The following is a 12,417-nucleotide window of genomic DNA, read 5'->3' as shown; positions in this document are numbered from 1 at the left end:
GCCTATTCTTTAATTTATGTATATCAAGTACTTGAGAAGATACAATCTAGTTAATAAATAGTGCTATTTATAAAAAAAAAGAATATGAGAAACCATCGTTATACGTAATCAACTGTGGTTAACAGTGGATGTTGGCTTAGTCATAACATGGTGTTGGGTACTTAAAGTTTGCCCACAATCCAGTAATTAAGAGTATATTATCTAATCCTGACATCCTCACTTTTTTGAAGAGGGACTGGGCAGAGGCTGTCTTGACTTGTTCATTAGATGAGGAGCAGGACGATGAAAGTTCTGTTGGACCACGTGAAACGGAGAGAAGTTCCTCATCTTGGATAACAGGAGGTCCTGAAGATGGAGGAACATGTGTAAAAAGCTCAAAATTAAGCAGATGTAGAAAGAAAAATGTAGAAAGGGGAGGCAAGAAAATGGCTATATTGAGTATGGGTGCATAGGTAGACTAAGGAGTAAAGGTAGATGTTAAAGGTGCATAAAAAAAGTGCCAGAAGTTCAGGATCAAGTAGCAGATGAGTTCCTAGTGAGGGCAAAACCCAAAAGAGCCTAGATTTTACCAGAGATAATAAAGATACCTATTATCTAATGAGGAAAAGACATAGGCATAACAATTGGTGTTTAAAGATAAAAGTGATTCACTATGAGGCTGATGAAGTTTGTGGCAGGGATTTGAGAATTGTTGGTCCATCAGCGCCCTCAGAATCGATCTTTAAAATATTAATGGAGAGAAATAAGCCATGCCTGAAGCCAAGACACTGGTAGTTGAGTGTAATTAGGAATTGACTGTGAAGCGTTCACACTGGGCAAAATCCGGAGCTTTCCAAGTATTTTCATATATGTGTAAGCAAGAAAGCAGTACCACTATAGCTGAGCCAGTGACCAGATACTAGTGAAGCTGAAGGGTGAACTTGAATGATGATGATAGTATTGTAGCTTGAATAGCTCTGACAGTCATGAAAAATGTAATGCAGAGCTATTTTACCCTTTGAATTTAATTTAAGAAAGAAATTCTGTTCTCATTTTATCCCCCATTGTAAGGAGTAACTATAACTCGATCCAAGGCAGATTTGGCACAGCCTTTAGATGGGTTCTTTATCTCATATTCCTGGTAGTAACATTATTGGAAGATGTCTCAATTGTATTGGGATGTGTGACAGTTCCAGGGAGATGTTGGATATAGCTGTTCCTAGTTCAGAAGTACTTGGATGGCCTAATAATTTGTGTAGGGTGAATCTGAGAGTCTCCTCATACATTGTATTCTTACCCACAGGTTAAGTAGTTCTCCGTGCTTCCCTCCCTTCTCCTTTCCCCTCCTTCCTTCCTCTCTCGCCCTCTCCCTCTCCCTCCCTCCCTCCCTCTTTCCCTCTGTCTCTCTCTCTATCTCTTCCTCAGCACTATACCTAGGATCCAAATGCGGACGGATCATTTCTTAGATGATCCACATATCTTAAGTATATTACAAACATACTATTACAGTTTTTGTTTCCCCACCTACATGGCGTAATCAGAATACAAATTACTAATAATAGAAAGAAAGCTAATTTATTGTATATTATGGGGACAAGGAGAATATAGTGTATCATCAGTCTCCCATATCCCTGTTCATTTACCTCTTGTTCAGGTAGGAAATTTCTCAGGAAGGGAAGTTTTTCATAGGTACCTATGTCATTGTTTGACTTGTTCTCATAGGGAAAATTGTCAAGATTGAACTCTGTCTCAAAGCATCCTCTCAAAATCAATCTATTCCCTGAAGAAGACTCAAGAAGTAACACTTCACTCTTACCCCATCCAGCAGAGATATAAGCCCTTTCTTGATTCATTCTTCTTGACATTGCTACATTAGAGGAAGACATTTTTTTCAAAGGGTAGTTTTTCTTAAAAGTTAGAGTGGTTCAGTTACTTTATATAACTTGAAAAAAAAAAACAATCTTACAAAAAGGGTTGTCAAATTTAGCAAAAAAAAAAAAAGTATAGGGTGTCTATCCATATGTTCATTGAGATAAAGTAAAAGTATTACATGAACCACACTTATACTAAAAAATACATATTGTTAATGTGAAATAAATTATCTCTAAATTACATAATTTTTTGATTATATGCCTCTGATAATTTGTCTCTCCTTAATGATTCCTTGTTTTGCAAAATTTGCTGTATAAAATTCCATGCAGTTACATTGTATGTTCCATTTAATTATAGCATAACTTCTACAGTGGTCACATTCAACCTATTTTATTCTTTTGCCCACTGAATATTTATTAGTGAGAAAATGCTCATTAGCATCATGAGCCAGTATACTGAATATGTACTGACGAAGTTAACAACTCTGAGAATTGCTCTATAAATTTGATTTGTTGAAGCACATAATACCATCTTTTGTAATAATTATCCACCTTAAATTGGAATTTATTTTCCTATTAATAAGCAATGTTGTCCCTTTTAAGTACAGCCTGACACTTAAAGGTATACAGAGTTTATCAGTTCTTTCTTTACTCAACAAATTTCTTTAAGCAATGAAATACTTTTAATAGCACTGGTTGTACTTCTCTCAAGTTGCATAATTCTGTTACTAAAAAGATTTTGGATACTAACAACAGGAAATAAGTAGAGCTCATTCAACAGACTTTTTATAAACTCAACAGGAAACTTTTGAGTTTTTTCTTCAGAAGTGACGTATAATTTCAGTACTTCAAGTAGACTCAGGTATCTCTCAATTACATTTGTTAAAGAGAGCAAATGGGTTTTTAAAAGCAAGAGAACTGAAAAATATTAGTAACAAAATTATAAAAACAGTTTAATTGCTTTGTTCAAACAGTATAATTACTGAAGGAAGAGAACAATTTCATGGCAATTACTTCAGTGTCAATAGAAAGATCATCAGATGCTGTTTGAACAACATTTTAGAAAATATGGGCAGGGTAGTCATCTCCTTCTATAGAATCAATCATGCTTTGCTTCAACTTCGTAATAACATGTCTGAACCTTTATACAAACATTCACCTAAATATAATCTTCACCAAAAGCAATACAATTTTTCTCATTTACGTCTAACTTAATATGAGACTCTGCATAATATTTTTTCTCAAGTCTCATCTGTATAAGATTTTACTCACAATAGCCTTATAAGGGAGCCTTTTTCACAAGAAAAAAATATTGCACTAGCAAATGAAAGAATTACTTCTGCATTATTATTACTGTTATCTAACCAAAGTTGGGTCCACTCACCCACATGCAGTAAAGCCAGTCTACTGATGCTGGGCTGTGGTGAAGGAAGGTACAGTATTTACTGCAGGGCACCAAGCAGTGAGAATGGGCAGCTCATGCTCAAAACACTTGAACTGTCAGAGGGTTTTCAGGGAAGGGGTTTTAAAGGTGGTGTGAGGGAGGGGGTTGTTGGGTGCGTGATCAGTTCATGCACAGTTCTCAGATTGGTTGGCATCAAGGTGAAGTTTCAAGCATCATCAACCTTCTGATTTCAACCAGTCTAGGGTCTATGTACTTGCAGTTAGCAGTTTTTATCTGATGGGGGTCTGCTTCCTATAAAAACAATTTAGGAGTGTGTGTCAGGCCTTTATCTATATCTTTCAAGGAACTGTGAGTTTGGTGATTCTGCCATGTGGCAGATTTATAGTCTAAATTTTTACCAGTTTCCTGGCCCAACAGCTATTCTTTGTTTCTACATCTTCACATTTTCTAATCATTAACTCTTGAGTCAGCCTTTTTTTTTTTTTTTTTTTTTTTTTAATGCGGTATGCGGGCTTCTCACTGTCATGGCCTCTCCCGTTGCGGAGCACAGGCTCCAGACGCGCAGGCTCAGCGGCTATGGCTCACGGGCCCAGCCGCTCTGCGGCATGTGGGATCTTCCCGGACCGGGGCACGAACCCGTGTCCCCTGCATCAGCAGGCGGACTCTCAACCACTGCGCCACCAGGGAAGCCCTTGAGTCAGCTTTTTGAGGCTCAAGGGAGACTAAACCAAAAGCCTTTTACTTCAAAGGACAGGGACACAGGGGCTTGTTTACAGTTTCTATCCCCTCCTTTTCTTTGATACTCCTCAATCTTGAGGGGAACAGGTTCAGGAAAAGGAAGGGAGTAAAGTTTTGGATAGAGAGGTTAATCATAAACTCAGTAGACGAATTCAGTTTTAGGGAGACTCGGTTTCATTACTTGCATCCTTGGCTATGCCATAAAAAAAAATGAGACATTTAGATGTTTGATAATATCAGTGAGAGTAAAAAGATCCATTACAATTTTTTTTTAAATTCTAGTAGGTATCTTCCTGGTAATCGAAAACTTGCTTGCAGTTTTGGAATATGAAAATACTTTTGGTAGGGGTACATTCAAATAGTCACTTGAGCTGAAAGACTGATGATATATAGTGCAGAAGGTTATTACAACTTCCTTTGTGATTATTTCATTGTCTTCATCTGAATTTCTCTATCAAAATTTTTATTTTAATGCTTTTTTTGGGTACTAGTTGAATCAATCTGACATACATAGCTATTAATTAGTATATGTTGGTTTATATCTGACTTTCCACCTATTTTGATATAGGATAAATGCATATTGTACAAATTAATTCAAAAGGGCTTTTTCCTTGTTTAATAAATGTTCACTGTTCAGAAAATTCATCTAGAAATATATGAATTTTGGGTTTCAAATACATACAAACTAAAAAAAAAAAAAAGCAATCACCAGAAGAATTGGAGATTGTATTTGATCATCTTATAGTAATGGGTGTATCTGTCATTCACAAGTTTGAACTTATAACTAACTGTAAATGGATGTTGAACTATTGAAAGACTGGGGAACATGCAAATTAATAAGTCAAACTCATTCTGATATAAAAATGGTGAACTTTCCATTTGCCTTCAAGGAAGAGATGTATTTGGAAGACACTGTCTCTCCAGTCTTACATAAAATTTTGGGAAGCCTGGTATTTAGGGACTGGTGAAATTTTCAGAAGCAGCAGTGTTTAGGGATTGACAGATTTGCCTCTGTGTTAGAGTGGTTTGGGGAGTAAGGCTGCTATGGACGTTTGCCTTTCAGACACTTTGACACTGGAGCAAGGCAGTTGCTAATTGGCTGTTATCTAGAGTGAGGGGCTGTCACTGACTGGCTGACTTTTAGAGAAGGCATACTATACTGATCTAGTTTTCTCTAAAGATGGTTACTGCTGGCTCAGCACCTGAGATTTTAGCCAAAGAACAGTCTTGTACTTTCCTGAATATGAAAAATAATATGTTTAATTCTCATTTCCCCATTTTGTTCTTTCCCTCAGCCAAACTTGCAGGAGAAACCATAAGTATTATCCAGATTTTTATTTGTGGTGGTATGATTCTTACCTACTGTTACCATTTAAGTAATTTAAGCATTAATAACTGTAGCCTAAAAATAACTGATTTTTTTTTTAAGTATTGAAAAAAGCTGAACACAGGGTATTTAAGACATTCTGAAAAAAGTCAACAAACGTTGCCGGACACAATCATTAATTGTAGGAGATGTCCTGTATATACAGGACACCTTGCAACCCTACTTACAAAACACGCCATTTCTCTAATTAGGTCTCTCTCTCTCTCTTTTTCTCTCTTGCAGAAGTTATCTTTGATACATTGTACAACATTTTAAGCAGAAGTGGATTTTGATCCAAAATTCTAAACATAAGAGTGTGACTTTCACTTTTTTCCCCAAGGAAAACACATCATAATAGTATTCTGAGTAGGAAAATGTTCAAACACAGATTGACATCACCTTTACATTTTTCATCTCATTTTTCTTGTCACAAGGTTACAATTTTAAGAAATATCCTCTATTTCAGGAGATAAGCATATAAGCATAAGCAAAGCTGATTTAGAAGTGGTTAATCTCTGAGCAGTTTAAATTTTTCTAATCCTGGACAAGAATTCCCAAAAAAATGTACCACTAGAAGGAACCATAGAAGTCTGAGGCACAGATTGGTGAAATCATTTGTTTGGGATCACACAGCCTTGGAGCTGGGTTTGGATTCCCAGTGTCCTGGCTATCATTCCAGCTCTTTCTACATGCTGTATAGCTTAGTGAAATGGCTAACTCCATGGGCTTGGTTGTCATACAGACATGTTTTAAAATCTTTCTACTACTTACCAGCTGGATGAATATGGTCAAGTTATTTAACCACCCGTTACCCTCAAATTAACATCAGTAAAATAGAGGTAATGGTAACACCTGCCTCATAGGTTTGTTGAGAGTATTAGCTGAGATCAATCATGTGATATGCTTAACATAGTGCTTGGCATATAATTTATGTTCAATAAATGTTATTATTTCACTGTATAATATTGTACTATTATTTAAGAGGTATATGAGAATGATACTAATGACCCTACAGCAGTTGAATCTATTCTTAAAATCATCTAGTAGTAGGTAGTGGGGTCTGTTACATACTTTTACTTGAAAAGTTTGGATCTGTGAATTATTCTTTGCCTTATATTGATCACATTGGCCACCTACTGCTACAACATCCACATCTCAGTCATTGAACACAGTGCAATTTTTTTTCTAGAACGTGGGTTTGCAGGAGGCTCACCTTCATATAGTCATTCAGGAACTTATGTTCCTGTTTGGTGGCTTCAAATCCCCTGAGGTCTAGAGTCCTTCACTGGGTTCTGTGCATTTGACTTTCCAAAGAGTGGAAAGACATCATAGATGATCATGCAGGGCTTAAAAGGTCAGGACTGGGAATAGCATTTATTACTTCTTGGAGTGGTCCCTGCAGTGAAGGCTGTGAAAGGTAGTCAAGCTGTGAGCCCATGGGGGTAGAGAAATGGAGTTTGGAGAGCATGGCCAAAGTAGAGACTGCAAAGTGCTGATGCACCTGAGAGAAATATGAGGATCTGAATAACCTTGTTACAGGTCATTTATTTGAGCCTCATAATATACCAGTTATTTTCTGTGTATTGTTATCCCATATAACAGCTGAAGGAACTGAGGACATAGGTGAATTGCTCAAGGTTTCTCATTTTGACAAGGGCATAACCAAAATTCTTTTTCCAGGCACTATGAACCTAAGTCCAAGGTACTTGATTTTATATCCACTTAGGTACTTTGTCTAGAATCCTTGATTACTGTTTCATGCTTAAATCAATTGCTAGTCAATTTTCAGTGACTAGCAAGTGACTAAGTTGCTAGTCACTGAAAATTCTTCTTATGTTTTTAATATTTTCAAAATGAAACTTTAATATTACATTTTTTTTATGAAGATGATAGTTTAAAAAAATATTTATTTATTTATTTTTGGCTGCGTTGGATCTTTGCTGCTGCGCGCGGGCTTTCTCCAGTTGCGGAGAGTGGGGGCCACTCTTTCCTGTGGTGCTCGGGCCCCCCACCACGGTGGCCTCTCCTGCCACGGAGCACGGGCTCCAGGCGCGCGGGCCTCAGCAGTTGTGGCACACAGGCTCAGTAGTTGTGGCTTGCGGACTCTAGAGTGCAGGCTCAGTAGCTGTGGTGCATGGGGCCCAGTTGCTCAGTGGCGTGTGGGATCCTCTTGGACCGGGGATTGAACCCGTGACCCCTGCACTAGCAGGCAGATTCCCAACCACTGTGCCACCAGGGAATTCCTAATTTTAACATTATTTTTGGGGGGCAACAAGATTGATTTCACTAACCCAGTATTTTGTAGAATATTCTTAATGCTTTTCATGAGATTAATAATGCTTTTGTTTTCTGAATAAAATTTCAGTTTGGTTAGCAAAATATCACGTTTCTCTAAACCGTATTAGTTATGTGAATGTTTAGAATGTCTTAAAATTTTTAAAAATTATGTGCTTTCTCAATTAAACAGTATCTTTCTTAAGGAATCTTCTGAAAGCAATAATATTATGCCCTTAGCTTTACAAATTAATGCACTTAAGGCAAATGTTTTGTATATTTCAAAAAATTTTCCAAATTATTAAGTGAAAGTTGGATTATAAATAATATTCATATTTGATATATAGAATCAATCATTTTCTAAATGATATTACTGGATATTTTTATATGGATTATCTCAGTGGTACTTTTAATTAATAAACTTGGAAATTGCTGAGCAAAAGCCCTATTTTAACCTTTATTTATTTTTTTTGTTAACATTGGATAATCATAGGAGATTTGCTTTTAGCTAATGTATATTTACTGGATTTTTATGAAGGGCACCCAGGAAAAGGCCAGTAACTCAAACTGGTAGTGAGACCAATTGCATATTAGAGCTAGCATTCATTCTCAAGTCTAGTTAAACTTTTATATTGAAATTTTGCAATAAACTTTCAGTTGGTACTGACTTCTTTTTCTATTTATCTAAGCAGGCTAAGTTAGTTGTCCTTTCATGAGTGTCATCATCCTGATTCTCTGACCTATTATTAGGGAATAAACTTTGGAAATAAATTTCTTTAAGAATTTTCCCAAATGATTTCTGTGGTTTTATGCTTTCCTGTAGAGTTACAAAGAGGAAATACCCATAGAAATTAGGGAATGTGGAAATACCATACATTTACTGCTTCTTTAAAAATCTAAACGTGCAGATCACTAAAGTTAAAACAGCTGTTTTTTGTTTTGAGCACATTTTTTTAAATGTTAAATTGATTTTTTGAAAAAAAGAGGTGGAATATTTCAAGAGGTTAGATCTTAGTTGCCACCTTAAATCCTGAACAGAGGTAACATAAGGTGAAGACCAGAGTGAATGGACATTAGCAATTGATGGTCTCCTAAATTTTACATGTTCCAGAATCATCAAGAAATACTAGGGTTTCCAGATAAAATACAGGACACTCAGTTACATTTGAATTTCAGATAAACAATGAATAATTTTTACATTTTACATAAATATGTGCCAGTAATTATTTGATCTTTATCTGAAATTCAGGTGTGACTGGGAATCATGTATTTTTATTTGTGTTATCTGGCAATCATAAAATATATTGATCTCTCATTCTCTGTCCCAGCTTTCAAATTTTAGAGTCAGGGAGTGAGTGACATAGTTTAGGTCGTGTACACTTTTTGGGCTTCAGGGTCAGTTGTCTGCACAAGGATTTGCATTTTTAAAAACAATAGTAATCGGCATGAGAGTCCGGTGGGTGGGGGAGAGGAATGAACGAGGAGATAAACAGATTAGAATTAGGTACATAGAAAAGAGCAAGATAGTCCTGATGGTGTTCTGAGCTCTGTTTTCTAGCTTGTTGCTGAGGCCCAGCCCTGTTTATCTTCTTGAGTTCTCTAAGCCACCTTAGCATCCTTAAATTAATTACTTAAGCTGGTTCAAGGTGGGTACCTGTAATTTGCAACCAAAAATTTTTAACAACATTATTTCTGGGACTTCCCTGGTGGTCCAGTGGTTGAGAATCCACCTTCCAATGCAGGGGACGCGAACTCGATCCCTGGTCTGGGCGGGGAACCAAGATCCCACATGCCACGGGGCAACTAAGCCTGTGTGCACTGCAACTACTGAGCCCATGCGCCACAGCTAGAGAGAAGCCCACGTACCACAATGAAAGATCCCGCATGCCACAATGAAAGATCCCACGTGCCGCAACTAAGACCCGACACAGCCAAAAATTAATAAATACTAAAAATTTTTTTTTAAAACCCCATTATTTCTAATGATAATTTCAAATACAATAGAAAAACTTACTGTAGCAATATGTGCCTGATGACGATATCTGTTATTTTATTTTAAAGTAATAGGATGTTGGAATTTACCAGTGCTCCTAGTAGACTCCTTCTTCATCCAATTAAAGATTTGAGATTTGCCATTGTATCCTATGAGAGCAAAAGAATCTTGACCCTATGCAAAACCTGGCAAAAAGCAATGCTATAGCAGGAAAGACTGTAAATCCTGCTCATCTGCTACTCTTTGGTAGAAGATATGGTTTCCTCTTTTGCCAGTTGAAGAGGGTGTTTTGCTTTTCTGACTAAAGTTGGTACCTTTGAAACGAAATACATCCAGGCAGAATGAATATGTTCTATACAGAATATCTGGAAACTGATGTATAATATACTTCTCTGCATGTTTTGTAAATGTAAATCAAGAGGAAGCTAATCCCTGACTTTGCATTGGGTGGGCCAAAAAGTGCCTTCGTTTTTTTAGGTAAAAATAAAAGACACATTTTTCATTTTCACCAAGAACTTTATTGAACAAAAAGTATTCACCCTTTTGTTCCACTACCTTGTGCCATTTTTCAGGCAACTTCATAATTCCATCCTCCCAAAACTTTTTATCTTTTTGTGCAAAGAACTGTTCCAGGTGCCTTTTACAGTCTTCCAGGGAATTGACATTTTTTCCATTAAGATAATTTTGTAAAGACCAAAATAAATGGAAATCTGAAGATGCAATGTCTGGTGAATAAGGTGGATGAATCAGAACTTCCCAGCCAAGCTGTAACAGTTTTTGTTTGGTCATCAAAGAAGCATGCAGTCTTGTGTTATCCTGATGGAAGATTATGCATTTTCTGTTGACTAATTCTGGATGAGTGCTGATTTCAGTTGGTCTAATTGGGAGCAGTACTTGTTGGAATTAGTCCTTTTGTTTTCTGGAAGGAGCTCATAGTAGAGGACTCCCTTCCAATCCCACCATATGCACGTCACCTTCTTTGGATGAAGACCGGCCTTTGGTGTGGTGGTTTATTTCACTTGCCCCACAATCTCTTTTGTTCCACATTATTGTACAGTGTCCACTTTTCATCACCCGTCACAATTTGTTTTAAAAACGGAATGTTTTCATTACGTTTCAGTAGAGAATCACGTGTGGAAACATGGTCAAGAAGTTTTTTTCACTTAACTTATGTGGAACCCAAACATCAAAGTAATGAACGTAACCAAGCTGGTGCAAATGATTTTCAGTGCTTGATTTGGACATTTTGAGTATGTCGGCTCTCTCCCATGTGGTATGACATTGATTATTTCAATTACTGTTTTGATTTGATCGCTATCAACTTCACCTGGTCTACCCGACTGTGGAGCATCGTCCAGCGAGAAATCTCCAGCACGAAACTTCGCAAACCACTTTGACACGTTCGATCAGTCACAGCACCTTCTCCACACACTGCACAAATCTTTTTTTGTGTTTCAGTTATGTTTTTACCTTTCTTGAAATAATGAAGCTTAACATGCCAAAAATGTTGCTTTTTTTCTTCCATCTTCAGTATTAAAATGGCTACACAAAACTCACCGATTTTGATGTATTTTTTTAAGTGCACCCTGATATGACAGCTGTCACATGCAATCTAACAAATTGTTTCGAATGAACTTAAAGGCAACTAAGTGCTACTAGAGCCATCTTATGGAAAAAACCGAACGAACCTTTTGGCCCACCAAATAATATACAGAAATTGCTATATGGAATGACTTTTTTAAAAAAGCTTTGCCTTTTATACAGCTTATGAAAGTTAAAATCTTGGTCCTTCCCATAGTCTAGATTGTTTCCCCAGAATATCAGAAAGTGTAAGTACATTTTTCTGGGCTCTGACAGGAAGCTGTAATTCATAGAATTAGAGATGAGTGAGTTGGTATATGTAGCCACTTTACATTTAATGCTCAGTTACGTGAAGTTACATACATGAAAATTGTATATATAATATGCTATAATGGATAATGTATAGTTCATATGTTGTTTGCATGAGTGAAATAAAGTGAACTCTCTCCATCCTGTATTGTCACTACCCCGCTGATAATCACAGATAAGAAAAAAACAATTAGAAACATAGATATACTGTAAGTTTTATAATTGGTGCTATTAAGAAAATCAGTTTAAAACCAATGACTCTGATTTTCACTAATAAAGTCAAATCTAGTAGTTGGCTTTACCTAGAGCTAAATGCATTGAATTGTTAGAATTGTTTTTAATATGGTATTGTAATAGGAGTGGGGACATTAGATATGTTAACTTTGAAACTTTTGCTAACAGTGATGATTCACTATATATTTGTGAATCCAAGATCTCTTAAAAAGTAACTTCTTAAAGCTGTGTTCCACGAAAGCCAAAATTTCATATTGCAAGCCTTCAAATTGAAATTCTGAACCCTAAAATAGGTTAGATCATGATCAGCACATTTATATTTCTTTCTAAATGAAAGGTAATTATATCAAATGGGGGTCCCACTGCTTGCCAATTACAAAATCAATACTCACAAATGGTAGAAACGAAAGGTGCCTTTAATCAGAATGCCGGCAATCTGGGGAGATGGTGGACTCAGAGTCCCCCAAAAACCACCTCCAAAGATTCTGCTTGGCTAGGAAACTTTTAAAGGGAAGGAGGGAAGTAATCTCAGTTAATCACTGAGATAGGGGGTTAGAGTCATAGCCATCCCCCCTGCTGCATGCAGGCTTGCCATGCAAGCTTGTGGACTTCTTGTGATCTTCCTCTAGATGTTATCTTGTTCACAATTTGGTCACACAGTTTGTTC

The sequence above is a fragment of the Orcinus orca genome, chromosome 14 (assembly GCF_937001465.1).
Source record: "Orcinus orca chromosome 14, mOrcOrc1.1, whole genome shotgun sequence".
NCBI classification, from domain to species: domain Eukaryota; kingdom Metazoa; phylum Chordata; class Mammalia; order Artiodactyla; family Delphinidae; genus Orcinus; species Orcinus orca.
Note: the sequence above shows the minus strand (reverse complement) of the source record.